General features: G+C 42.0%; 1 long non-coding RNA gene across 1 annotated transcript in view; it reads right to left on the reverse strand.

Moving 5' to 3' along the window:
* Positions 1-6,812, reverse strand: part of LOC125483405 — a 23,064-nt gene extending 16,252 nt beyond the window's left edge. Inside the window, exon 1 of the long non-coding RNA XR_007262363.1 lies at positions 6,592-6,812. This is a non-coding gene — a long non-coding RNA (uncharacterized LOC125483405). The remainder of the gene's footprint in view (positions 1-6,591) is intronic.
* Between the last annotated feature and the right edge of the window lie 8,249 nt (positions 6,813-15,061).

Genomic DNA, 15,061 nt, shown 5'->3' on the forward strand with positions numbered 1-15,061 from the left:
ACACAGCAGGCCAAGCAGCATCAGAGGAGCAGGAAGGCTGACGTTTCGGGCCTTGACCCTTCTCCAGCATCAATGGAAGGAAAGCTGGTTTTCATGATGGACTAGGCTGTGTTCACAGCTCTCTAACTTCTTGCAGTCTTGGGCAGAGCAGTTGCCATACCAAGCTGTGATGCATCCAGATAGGATGCTTTCTGTGATACATTTATAAAATTGGCAAGAATCATTATGGACATGCTGAATTCTCTCAGCCTTCTGGAGGAAATAGAGGCATTGGTATTTTTTCCTTGACTGTAGCACGACACAAATAGACCAGGATAAATCATTGGTGATAGTTACTCCTGGGAATTTGAAGCTCCCGATCATCTCCACCTCAGTACCATTGATATACACAGGAGCACATCCTCCACCCTGCGTCCTGACCAGCTCCTTCATTTTGCTGACATAGAGGAAAGATTGTTGGTTTTACACCATGTCACTAAGCTGTCTATCTCCTTCCTGTACTCAGTCTCAACGTTGTTTTGAGACTCGATCCACTGCCGTGGTGTCATCGGCAAGTGTGTAAATGGAGTCAAAAGTGAATTTGGCCACACTGTTGACAGTATTTTAGGAGTATACTAAGAGGTTAAGCTTTGCAGGGCACCGGTGTAAAGGAGGTATTGTCACCCATCCTTATTGATTGGGATCTGCAGGTCAGGAAGCCGAGGATCCCCTTGCCGGCAGGGGTGGGGTGGTGCATGCGCAAAGTCCTAGGAATTGAAGTTTGGAGATGAGCTTTATTGGAATTATAGTGTTGAAGGTGGAGTTGAAGTCATTAAATAGGACTTTGTGTGCCATTACTAACCTTTCAAAGCACTTCGTAATGATGGATGCCTGGGGTGGTAGTCATTAAGGTACGGTGGCCAATTTTTCTTTGGCACTGGGATGATAGTGGTCTTCTTGAAGCAGCTGAGAACGTCATATCATAGTAAGGAGAGCTTAAAGATGTCTGCAAATACTCTCACCAGCTAGTCCACAAAGGATTCGAGTGCACGGCCAGACACTCCACCCAGGCCAGTCGCTTTCTGTGGGTTCACTCTCAGGAGGCTGAACTGACATCTGTGGTGGTGACTGTGGGTACAGATGCACCTTATCCTGTCAGGCAGGTGACATCATTACAAAGAACTTCTGTTCAAAACAAGCACTGAATGCATCGATATCATCAGGGAGGTTATTGTTGAGCTCGTTGTCAGTGATTCTGTTCACTTTGTAGCCTGTTATGTCTTGTAAGCCTTGCCACAGTTGACGTGCGTTTGTGTTGTTAGTCTGGGACTCTAATTTGGTATTGTCTCTTGCCATCCCTGATGGCTTTGCAAAGATCATACCTAGATTTCCTGTATAGGTCAAGGTCACTTGACTTGAATGGCTCAGATCTGGATTTCAGTAGGGAGTGTTCCAGTTCATCCATGGTTTCCAGATCGAGAACACATGGATTAATTCCTTTGGCATGCAGTCTGCTACACATTTACTCATGAAGTCTGTGATGGTAGTGACATACTCATTTAGGTTAGCCATTGAGTTCTTGAATATAGCCCTGTCCACAAACTCCAAGCAGTCACGAGTAGCTCAGAGCTCAGACCAGCAATATAAAACTTTCTGTACTGGATCTTCATGCTGCAGTTCTACCTGTAAGTTGACAGAAGCAGCACAGCATTATGGTTTGATTTACCAAAACGTGAACTGGGAATGGAACAGGAGCCGTTATTGACGGTTGTATAGTAACAGTCCAGGGTGCTTGGCCCTGTGGTAGGACAGGAGATTGGCAATATGTGACAGACTATACTCCATTGCCTTCACAGATTACTTCTTTAAGATTGCAGAGTCATTCATGACTAAGTGGTTACTATCAGACATGAAACCCTACCTATCGATCTGAAGAGCTGCAGATTTGGTCACTGAAAGCAAACATACGGATGTAGTCTGGTTCTCCATTTGAGGGATGAACTGCATTCTCTGATGTGCAATTCTTTCAATGGAAACAGTGGCATTGTGCTAATGTCCAGGTAAGGCCCAGGCTAGTGCTTTGGCACCATGAGTTTAAATCTCATCATGGCAGATCGCCAGATCCTAAGAAGAGATGTATTAGACTCAAAACATTGACTTTCTGTTGGGCACTCTGGTGATGCAATGGTAGCATCCCTACCTCTGGACCAAGTGTCCAGCTTCAAGCCCCATTTCTCCCGAGCTGTGTAATAACATCTCTGAATAGGCTGCTGGAATGAAAATGGTATGTTGGCCCTTGATGCAAGGGGGTTTCAGTATAGGAATGTAACTTTACGGGACCTTGGCGAGACCGCACCATCAAGTTGGGCGGACACAGTTTTGGTTTCCTTGCCTGAAGAAATAGATACTTGCCATTGAGGGGGAACAGTGAAGGTTCACCAGACTGCTTCTTGAGATAGTAGATTTGTTGTATGAGTAGAGATTGGGTCAAATGGGTCTGTATTCACTGGAGCTTTAAAAAAAATGAGGGGATCTCTCTGAAACATATAAAATTTGACAGGGTAGGCACACTGGATGCAGAACAACGGGTCATGGTCTCAGGATATGTGGCAGACCATTTTGGGCCAAAATAGGGAGAAATCTTTACATTCAGAAGATGGTGAACCTGTGGAATTTGTTACCACAAAGGATGAGGAGGCCAACTCACTAAATATATTCAAAGTAGAGAAGACTCAGAGGCTGAAGGTATCAACATATACGAGGACAGCACAGGAATATGGCAATGAGATAAAGGATCAACAAGGAACATGCTGAATAGCAGAGCAGGTTCAGTGGTTGAATGGTCTACTCCTGTTCCTATCTTCTATGTTTCTACAGCCTTTGTAAGTTATGAGAAGAAGGAGGCATCAGTAAGGGTCAAGGGTAACACAACCATTGGAAAGCATCCACCAAGAAACAAGAAAATAACTGCCAAAAACTCAAAGCTTAGACTGGAAAATCTATTTTTATGAACAGTAACATGAAAAGCTAAACAACTATTCTGCAATGAAATAACAACGTTCTCAAGGCAAGTACTGAAAGACACAACGTTCTTGACAGAAACAGGAAAGAGCTAATTTTGATAGCGCAGGGAGCTGAAGAATATCTCCAGAAACTTATAGCATTCCAAGATGAAAAGAACTAGATTTTTTTTGGTGGTGGGGGGAGGGAAGAGGGGGAGGAGGGAGGTGGTGGTGGTGAAAGAAAGATTGAGATTGTGTGTGAGTGAGTGAGTGACCGAGCACAGTAGTTAGCACTACTGCCTCAAAGCACCAGGGACTTGGGTTCGACACCAGCCTCGGGTGCAAACTCCATGCAGACATTCTCCTCATATCTGTGTGGGCTTCCACCAGGTGCTCCTGCTCCTTCCCACAGTCCAAAGATGTGCAGGTAAGGTGGATTGGCCGTGCTAAATTGCCCATAGTGTCCAGGAATGTGCAGGTTAGGTGGATTTGATGTGGTAAATGTGGGGTTAGAGAGATGGGGGAGGGGGAAGTGGTGGGATTTGGATGGGATGCTTTTGGAGTGTCAGTGCAGGCTTGATGGGCCAAATGGTCTTTCTCCACATGGTAAATTATCTGACAATAAAGTCGCAGTCCAGGAAAAGACTAAACAGGATATAACATGAGATAAGGTGTGGAGCTGGATAAACACAGCAGACCAGGCAGCATCAGAGCAACAGGAAAGCCAACATTTTAAGAAGGGTCCAGACCCGAAACGTCAGCTTTCCCGCTCCTCTGATGCTGCCTGGCCTGCTGTGTTCATCCAGCTCCACACCCCGTTTTCTCAGACTCCAGCATCAACAGTTCCTACTATCTCTGAGTGAGGATATAACATGACATACTTAACAGTAAATGGAAAACAAGCTGCATGCTATTCAGTTAGCAGAAGAAACATTCAAGATGAATTAGAAAACAAAGTGGTGAGTCAGACAAGAAAGTAGTGAATTTAGAAACTTAAGAGGTGATCTGATCAAAACCTTCAAGTTATTAATAGGAAAAGACAGGGTACATATAGATAGACTATTTCCACTGGTTGGTGATTCTTGAACTTGAGGCCATAGTCTGAGAATTAGGGCCAGACTATTCAGGAGAGATGTTAGGAAACACTTCTACACATAAAGGATGATAGATATTTAGAACACTCTTCCACAAATGGCAGTGGACGCTGGATTAGTTGTTAATTTCAAATCTGAGATAATATCTTTGCTTAACAAAAAAATCTAAGGGATATGGGCCAAAGGCAGGTACATGGAGTTAGGCCACAGATCAGCCATGATCTCACCGAATGGTGCAACAGGCTTGTGGGGCTGAATGACCTACTCTTGTTACTAACAACAGATACAGCTTAACAATCTTTCACAGACAGAGAATGACTTATTGGAGATTGGTAACAAACCAAGAAACACTGGACCATTTAAAAGAAGAAATTCAAAATGCTAAAAATCCAAGTAATGTAGTAAAACTGATAGAAGACAAGCACACAGAACAGATGGAAAAGAAACAAACTGCAATATAGAACATGGGAAGAAGCCCAACATCATTTTACCACCTGAACAACCAAGTGTTTTTTTTAAATTGAGAAAAATGTTCAAAAAGACTGTTCAGTTCAATTATAAAAGGCAACTGTTAATCTTCTTTGATGAAATAAATGCTAGTAATAGTTACACTGATACAGAGAGAGACATTTTCTAAAAAGAGAAAGGTTGAGTAGTCTTGTGGTCATCTCTGATGTATGGTAGGGTGACTAGTGTGTCTGGCCGTGTTGTGTCATCTTGTTGTGGTCTGTCACGGAGGTAACAGCAGATTGTGCTTTTTGGATATCCAGAGATGACCACAAGACTACTTAGACCCCTAGGTATCAGGGTAGCCCACAAACCAACAACTACTCTGCGACAGCTACTGATAAACATAAAGGATCCCATACCCATAACCAACAAAACTAATGTAATATACAGAATACCACGCAAGGACTGTGTGAAACATTACGTAGACCAAACTGGAAGAAAACTGACAACACGGATACATGAACACCAACTAGCTACCAAGGGACATGACCAATTCTCACTGGTCTCAATACACACAAACAAAGGAGGACAGGAATTTGACTGGGACAACACATCCATAATAGCACGAGCCAAACAGACATGCCAGGGAATTCCTAAAGGCCTGGCATTCCAACCAGAATTGGGCCCGATATACAAACCTGTGAAAAACAAACCAGATGTAATGCCAATCATCCCAGCAAACAGAGGCATATAAATAACAAGTGGGACAGAACACCAACGCTTCACCAGAGGCGCACTGACAACGTTACCTAGCAGAGTGACGAAACGTCTGCAACCAAACACACCAGCTCGGCGAGCAAGTCTACAACCTCAAACTATGCTCATGCGCGCATAAACATCAGTATCCAAACCACACTTCAGTCAGAGTAAAAACCAACAATGTTTCAGTGCTCAGCACATGATGACAAATGTAAAATACATCCAAAGAAAGCTTCACCATTTTATGTCTAAACGTGCTTATTTTGTACACAATATTTGAGAATCCATTTAAAGCTCTGAGTTTAAGGTTCTACCTCACACCTTATCATGGGAAGATATTCTTTCATTGATTATAAATTATGTAAGCTGGGTCTCATTGAAGCAAAAACAATTTTTCAATAATTAGTTTTGTTCAAAATACAACATTTATAAACAGGGAAACAATTCTAAGGCTTTTTAGAAAACCAGATTGGTGCATAATAAAAACACAACATTTTGCACATGTACAAGGCATTCTATGCCTCAAGTCACATCAATTTTATACATTTTCTTCATTCATGTCCTTCACTAACTTCTATTTAAACACTTCAATACCCACTGTATTTCAGTTACAAACTACACAATGCTGGCATCAATGGGCACTATCTTCCCACTGACACGCTAACTCCCGTTCCTCATCATTTATGCAAATTTGAATGGCTCAAAATTGCAGGTTCTTCCCTTGTACCAACCATATCATGTCTCTAACTTTTTAAAATGTCATATTCGGATCAACATTGCTACATATGAAAATTCCACCAAGTTACCAAGCTCTCTCAACTCTATCCCTAACACTCCTCTCTTTTCAGCAACTTCCATCGCTGCCTCCCAAACTGCACTCTCCCCTACCCCACCGTTGCCCGACTTAGTCTCAAATCTCCCATCCTTTCTCCTCTTCCCCAACCTCACTCGCTCTTTACACTTTTGTCTGTCTCACCCCCCAAAACGCTCCTCCCCTTTATTAAATGCCCCTAAACCCACTATTTAGCTACTCTTTTTTCAACCAGATCTCGCCATCCCATCACACTCCTTCCCCGTCTCCCCACCATTTCACCCTAAACCCTTTTCTGCGTCCCTTGTCTCACCCTTACCTCTTGTCTTCCCCTCTGCAAACCTAAATCCTCCTGTCTCCCTAATTTCTCCACCTCTTCCTCCGTCTTCTTAAACCCCAAACCCTCTCCCCGTTACCCCTGCCCCTTCTGCGATCCCACTGAACTCTAGTCCCGCTTTCTCCTAACTTTCCCCTCTCCCTATCTTGAAAAACTTACCGGTCATTGGCTCAGGATCAAGCTCTTGGGAGCGGCTCAAATTCCGCCACGAGCGAATCTCTAGTGGGCTCCGCTCCGCGAGTGCGGAAGCTACCACCGCCTCCTCCTTCTCCTAATGCCCACCCCCAATCACCCTGAATACGTGGCACCAGAATTGCACTAGGATAACAGGAACCAGAGGAAAAGAAACGACTGTGACTCCGGCCGCTCATCCCGTGGAGCGCCCTCTGTCAACTGGAGGAACAGCCAGTCACAGTCATCAGGACAGGGACAGAACAGGCGTTTCACACTTTACCAGTCATTTTCACCCAGGGGAACAGGCTGAACATTTCACTGTCACCCAGTCCTCACAATGGGCAAGAATCGAATCATGGAAGTGTTAGGTGCAGAAGGAAACCATTTGTCCCAACATGTTTGTATTAGGTCTCCAAATAAACATAATTACCTCATGCCAATCTCCTGCACTACCCCCATGTGTTTCCACATTTTTTCTGTTTGAAATAATTGTTACTATCCATCTAGCCAACTGATACCTTTAAAAATCAACTTCTCCTGCTGACCGGTTTCAATTTTGACTTGTTGCTTTTTTAAAAATGTATTCAAGGGATGTTAGAATTATTTGTTGCTCGTACCTAGTTGCCAGAGGATCGTTAAGAGTCAACCCCATTGCTGTGGGTCTGGACTCATTTGTAGGCCAGACTAGGAAAGGATGGCAGATTTTCTGCCCAAAAGAACCTTAGTGATCCATATGGCTTTTTAATGACAACTGACAGCAGTTAAATAGTCAACATTAAGCCAGATTTTTATTCAGTTGATAGTTTACCATCTGCCACAGAGGGATTTTAAAAGCTGTGCACAGAACAATATCATGGAGTTCGAGATTACTGATGTTATTACTAAGCCACCGTCTAAAAGGTTGAGCATCTCATAGGCAATGTCACAAAGTCCTCACAATATGTAAGGGTAGACTGACTATTTCACAGTCATTGTCACATTTCTCACAATGGGTAAGAACAGACTGAGCATTTCAGCCACTGTCACACAGTCCTCAAAATGTGCAATAACAGACTGAAAATTTTACAGTCACTGTCACACAATCCTCACAACAGGCAAGAACAAACTGAAAATTTCTGTCACTGTCACATAATCCTCACCAAGATCAAAGATAGGCTGAACATTTCACAGTCACAATCAACCAGTCCTCACACTGGGTAAGGTAAACTGAACATTTCACAGAGATATAGTCATCTAGTCTGCAGTCAGGGCAGGGGCTATCTGGACATTTCACACAGTCACAGTAATTTGATATGAAGAATTCCTGATGCATTGGGTGGAATCTTTCTAGCTACTGAGCGCTATTGGCAATGGCGAAAAAGTTGAAAGAATCACATCAGATCAGTAGTGAGGAGATTCCCAACATTGAGAAAAAAGGTCACATTTTTCAAACAAGTGTTGAAATGGTAAGATGAGGTTTTGACTAGTGAGCAGTATGAGGCCTATTTACATGCAAGAGTATGTATTAACTTCCTCATAATTACATCATCCAGTTTCATTGATATGCAGTTTCCCATCTTTCCACCTATTAGATAGAAATTGGATGGTGACAATTCCTGACATGAAAGCAGACCAGTAAGCAATATTGCCAATAAGCTGTGTAGCTGCAAACATTCGCAGCCACTCTGATGTTCCAGACATGGTGTTCAGTATTGGCACACCAATCACACCATTGATTTCTGATTCCAGAAGTCATTGCTGCACACATGCCCCAGAGGCCTATGTGGCTGGGAAGAAAATTAGAGAGGAAGCTGATGGTAATCTGGCAACTCTAACTTGCTGCTTGTCCCTCTGGACCTCAATCTTGGACATTAGTTATTACTATCTCAGGACATTCTTCTTAAGCAGTGACTGCACGCACCACACTGTCCATCAGGACATCTAGGCCCCCATTGGCAAAGCAGGGTGCCAATTAATGCCAATTCCTGTAAATCAGGAACAAAAACAGAAGTTGCTGGAAAAGATCAGCAGGCCTGACAGCATCTGTGAAGAAAAATCAGAGTTAATGTTTCGGGTCGGGTGATCCTTCCTCACAATTCTGAAACGCTAACTCTGATTTTTCTTTACAGATGCTGCCAGACCTGCTGAGCTTTTCCAGCAATTTCCGTTTTTGTTTTGTTTCAACCAGATGAATAATTGGAATAAGCAGGTTGTGTTGTGAGGAAAGCTCGACAGCGTAGACTTAAATCTGCTGGAGTGGATTAAGAGGCAACTTGATTGAAACATATAAGATCCTGACAGGTGTTAACAAGTTGGAAAGGATGTTCCTTCTAATAAGAGAATCAAGAGCTGCAAAAAAAAATCAACAGTGACCCATTTAAAACAAAGATAACTTTTTTTTCTTTCAGAGGAATGTAAGTCTTTCAAACTCTCTTTCTGAAAAGATGATAGAAGCAAAGTCCTTGAATATTTTTATGGTAAGGTGAATAGATTCTTGTTAAGCAAGGGATGAAAAGTTATCAAAGTAGACAGGAATGTGGATTTTAAGTTACAATCAGATTACCATGATCTTATTGAATGGTAGAGCAGACTCAAGGAGCCAAATGGCTTACTCCTGTTCCTTAAATGTAAGTATGGGCATGTATTCCTATGCCTTGTTTGACTTCTTCAAATGCATCACCTCACACTTCCCTTGGTGAAATTCCATTTGCCACTTTTCTACCCACCTGACCAGTTCATTGATATGCTCCTGTAGACTTCCATCTTCCCTTTCGACCGCACAGCCAATTTTTGTGTCACCTGCAAATTTCATGATCATATTCTCTCCATTTACATCCACACTATTAATACAAATCACATAAAGCAGGAGGCTTAATATGAGCCCTGCAAAACCTCACTGGAAACAGCCATCTAGCCTGGATGAACTGCAACACTTCAAGAATTCAGCTCATCTTCTGGAGGGAAACTAGGGGTGGGTAATAAATGCTAGATAAACCAGCAGTATACACAGCCATGAATAAATTTTAAGAAGTTGCTAAGACATGGGTCAACAATTACCTTTGTTTCCCACTAAGAAATGAATTTTGTACCTAGTTTGCTATGTTCCCCTGGATCTCATGGGCTCTTTTCTCTCAACCATGTGAGACATTTTCAAATGCCTAGCTAAACTCCATGAAGACTGACTCAACTGCACTATCCTTGTCACACTCCTCCTCCAAATGGTTAGGCAGTTATGCTCTTCCCTTAACAATTTATGCCTACTGTCTTTGATTATTCTGTGCCTATCTCTCAGTGTGCAGAAAATGCAGGTAAATCTCAGAGTTGACATTTCGGGTCAAGTTCTGAAGAAAGGTCACTCGACTTGAAATGTTAACTCTGACTTCTCTCCACAGATGCTGCCAGGCCTGCTGAGTTTTTCCAGCAATTTCTACTTTTGTTTCTGATTTACAGCATCCAAAGTTCTTCGGTTTTTATCCTGTCTCTCGAGATGAGTTCCAATAAATTTCCCGCTATGGAGGTTAGACTGACTGGACTGTCTATCCCTTACGCAATTTTTAAAGAAAACTATAATGTTAGCAGTTCTCCAAACTTCCAGGTCCACACCTGCATCCACTGAAGATTGGAAAAGGGTAGTAAGGTATTCCACTATTTTATCTCTGGCATCTTGTAACAGTCAATGGCACATTTCAGCAGGACCTGGTGGCACTGAGATTATTCCATTTCAAGACCTGCTTTTTAATCACTTTCCTAACACCTCAGCTCTACCTGCAGACCTTATCTCTTTCTCTATTATGTCTTTGGCACCGGCACTAATATGGACTACGACCTCTGACCTTTCACCCTCCTACTCCTGAATATTTTGCAGCTGCTCAGCGACATCCATAACCCTGCCGCTAGCAAGGCAAAGCACCATCCTGGATACACATCTGTGGCTGCAAAAACATGTGTGCTCCTCTAAGTATAGAATCTCTATCACAATTGCTGTACCAATCTCCCTTGAATACCAACATTTTGGGAGGTGATAGTATTATCGCTGGACTGTTAATCCAGAGGCCCAAGTATTATTCTGGAGACCTGAGTTCAAATCCCACCATGGCAGATGGTGGAATTTAAATTCAAGAAAATATGGAATTAGGAGTCTAAAAATGACCATTAATCCATTATTGGAAAAACCCACTTGGTTAACTAATGTCCTTTAGGGAAAGAAATTGCCATCCTTACCTGGTCTGGCCTGCATGTAATTCTAGACCCATAGCAATGTGGTTGACTCTCACCGGCCGTCTGGGCAAATAGTGATGGACAATAAATGCCAGCAACATCCTCATTCTGTGAATGAATGAAAAAAAAACCAAACAACTCCCATCCTGTGGACCTTGCTCTGGTTGCATTTGCCAGATGAACCATCATCCTCCTCAGTGGGAAGCACTCAGTGTATTATCTGTCAATTTGAATTTTTACTGTTTCTTTTTCTTTTAAAAAGCCACTTGGTGTTCTATAAAATCTGCAGCTGTAATCTCTACATACTTCCAAGTAATTCCACTGCTGACTGCCTCAGAATGTATTTTGGATGGTGGACTTCGAAGTCCATCAATATAAGTACCTCAGCAATACCACTTTGACTAAGCTGGCCCAGTCCTAAGAGGTACCGGAGTGGGTCTGGTTCCAGCCAATGAAGGAACCAAGGGAAAAACAAACTTCACCTTATCCTCACCAATCAACCTGTCCATCTATCCATGACAGAAATGGTAAGCATGACCACTGCAAAATCCTTATGAAAAAAAATCTTGACTTCACATTGGGGATAACCTTTATCACATGGTGTGGCACCACCAGCACCATCATAAATGAAATCAATTTCAAACAGATCTAGAAACTCAAAACTGGGCATGCATGAGGTGCTATGGGCTATCAGCAGAAACAGCAGAAATCTATCCAACTCTATGACCCAGCATATTACCCTACTCTGCCATTACTATCAAGGAGTTCAAACCTGCTTTAATGAAGAGTGCAGGAGGACATGCCAGCTAAATATGAGGTGTCAAGCTGGTGAAGTGAGAAAGCATGAATTGCTGGCCAAACAGTGGAAATAGTATGCAATAGACAGAGGTAAGCAATCTCACAATCATTGGATTGGATCTAAGCTTTACAGTCATGTGACATACAGCCATGGATAGTGATGGACAAATATCACCATCCTCAATGACAGGGAGTCTAGCACATCAATGAAAAAAAACAAGGCTGATGTATTTGCATCAATTTTCAGCCAGAAGTCCCAAATGGGTGATCCATTTCAGATTCCTCCCAAGATCCCCAGCATTACAGATGTCAGTCTTCATCCAATTCAATTCACTCCATGCGATATCGTGAGATGGCTGATGGCACTGGATACTGCAAAGACTCAGTTATGGTAATGATGACTGTGCTCTAGAACTAGTCATGTCCTTACTTTCCCAACAGTCATATGAACATACAACCAAGGAACATGAGTAGGCCACTTAGCCCTTTCAGCCTGAACCAACATTCAATAAGATCATATCTGACCTGATTTTAACATCAACTCCACATTCTTGCATATAATCTATAATCTTTCATCCCTTTGGTAATTAAGAATCAATCTACCTCTACTTTAAAAAATTCCAAAATTCTGCAACTGCTGCCTTTTGAGGAAGGGAATTCCAAAGATTCACAACCCTTAGAGAGATTTATTTTTCATCATCTCTGTCTTATTCTTGAACTATGACCTCTATTTCTAGATACTCCCCAAGAGGAGCCATCCTTTCTACATCCACTCAGTCAAGTCCCCTCAGGATCTTATATATTTCAATTGTCACCTCTGATTCTTCTAAACTCCACAGGATGTAGGCCTACCTTGATTAGCCTTTCTTCATAAGGCACTCCCAGTATTAGTCCAGTAAACCTTCTCTGAACTGCTTCCAATCAACTGACATCCTTCCGCAAATATGGTGACCAGTACTGTACATAGTACTCCAGATGCAGTCTCATGAATGCCCTATATAAATTAAACATAAGCTCCCTGCCTTTGCATTCAATTCCCCTCACAATAAAACATAACATTCTAATCTTTCCACATTACTTGATGTATCTTAAACCGGCCTGTGATTTATGCACTCACATCCCTAGATCTCTCTGCATCTCAGAGATCTGCAATCTCTCACCATTTAGATAATATGCTTCCTTTATATTCTTTCCGCCAAAATGGACAATTTCACACTTTTCCACATTCTACTCCATTTGCCCACTCACTTAACCTATCGCTATCTCTTTGTAGGCACATTATGTCCTCTTTGCATTCCCTTTCCTATTTATCTTTATGCCATCAGCCAAGTTAGTTACAACTCGTTCAGTCCCTTCATCCAAAAGATTTATATAAATTGTAAAGAGTTGAGGCCCTAGCACCAACTCCTGTGGCACACCACTTGTGACATGCTTTAACATTCACTTCCTGCAATGCTAATGCACAGTGTCCGCTGTGTGTACCATCTACAAGATGCACTGCAATCTCCTTCAACAGTGCTTTTCAAAGCTGCAACCTCTGTCACCTAGGTAGAGAAGGCCTGCAGATACATGGGAACACCACCATCTGCAAGTTTCCCTGCAAGTCATCCATGATCCTGATGTGGAACGATATCACCATCCTTTCTGAGTCAAAAACCTGGAATTCTATTCATAATAGCACTATGGGTCTACCTATACCAAATGAAATTCAAAGATTCAAGAAGGCAACTGTCAAGAGCAACTGCACCTTCCAAACCCTTCTGACATTCTGACCAGAGTCAATAAATGTGGAGCTGGAAAAGCACAGTAGGTCAGACAGCATCCAAGGAGCAGGGAAGTCAACATTTCAGGCTGAAACACTTCATCAGGTGGGTTTCGGCCCGAAATGTTGACTTCCCTGCTCCTCGGATGTTGTTTGGCCTGCTGTGCTTTTCCAGATCTACATTTATTGATCCTAGCTTCCAACATCTGCAGTCCTTACTGTCTTCATGACATTCTGACCACTACCGTCCAGGGGAAAAAATGCAGCAGGTATACATGAGCACAACACCATCTGCAGGTTCCCCTCCGAGCTACACACCATCTTGACTTGGAAATAGACCACTATTACTTCAGTGTCGTCGGGTTAAAATCTTGGAACACCTCTCTAAATGACATTTTTGGGCATACATGCAGTGAATGGTTCAAGAAGGCAGCTCAGCACCATTTTCTCAAGGGCAAATTATGGATGAGTAATAAATGCTGGACCAGCGAGTGATGCCCACATTCCATGAATGAATAAAAGAAAATTAAAGATGGTTAATAAACTAATATTTCTAGGAATGCACATGTTCCATAAGCAATATTTCAAGAATGTGGGTGTTGTCAGCATGTCTGAAAACTTTTATGATCCCAGATGATATTACGTCTGGAAAAGTCAGATCCAAGAGTGAAATCTGCCTTGATAACTTTTTTTTTGGTTTTGACAAGGTGGTATCTCACTGAAACATAAGCAGACAATGTTGCAGATTTAGTTTTGACAATACAACATAAGTTTATTATTGCAAAAGAAATGAAGATAAAATAGAACAAACAAAACTACTTACATTCAACGCACATTTAAATATTCTGAAACATGTGGTAAAAGTACAATTCCATTTATTCCAAAGGAATCCCATTATGTATTCGAACACCTGACAGAAGGCCCTTCTCTAGCCCACAGACCGGTTGACTTAGCTGTGGCTTCAATTTATGATCATGAGAATCTGATAGCCTCTTCCCTAATTTATCGTATAACTGAGATTAAACATTCTCAGCTTCAAATAACCTATTGGGGGTTTAACCAAACACTTCTGTTCTGGGGCTTCTACTAACCTCCTTACACGAAGGTAAACTATTTTTAACAATTCTAAACTATGTTTTCCCTTTCTCAGGGACTACTGTTTATACATCTAGCTTCAGCCGAATATTCTTTAGTACCGTCCAAACTAAAACTATAATAACTTGTTTTGTTTTAAGCTATGGGTGTCACCCAAGCCCCTCAAAATTCCAGAATATTCTAATGGAATAGTTAACGCATGACAAATTGTTTACTTTGTTTGCTCAAACACTCTCCCAAAGTAAACAAGCTTCCATTAATCTCCAAAATTATCTCTCTCAAATCTTTTTTTTTTGAAAAGACAATATCATGGCTACAGAAACACTTACAAGTTAATCATTAGGTGACAGCCCTTGACATCAAGGCTGCGTTCGAATGTGGCATCGAGGAGTCCTAGTAAAACTGGAATAAATGGGTATCGAGGGCAAACTCTCCAGTGGTCGGAGTCATACCTGACACATAAGAAAATAATTGTGGTTGTTGAAGGTCAATCATCTCAGCTCCAGGAAATCTCTGTGGGAGTTTGTCAGGGTAGTGTCCTAGACCCAACCATCTTCAACTGCTTCATCAATGACTTTCCCTCCATCATTGGCTCAGAAATGG

Source organism: Rhincodon typus, chromosome 6 (genome assembly GCF_021869965.1).
Source record: "Rhincodon typus isolate 14 chromosome 6, sRhiTyp1.1, whole genome shotgun sequence".
Lineage (NCBI taxonomy): Eukaryota > Metazoa > Chordata > Chondrichthyes > Orectolobiformes > Rhincodontidae > Rhincodon > Rhincodon typus.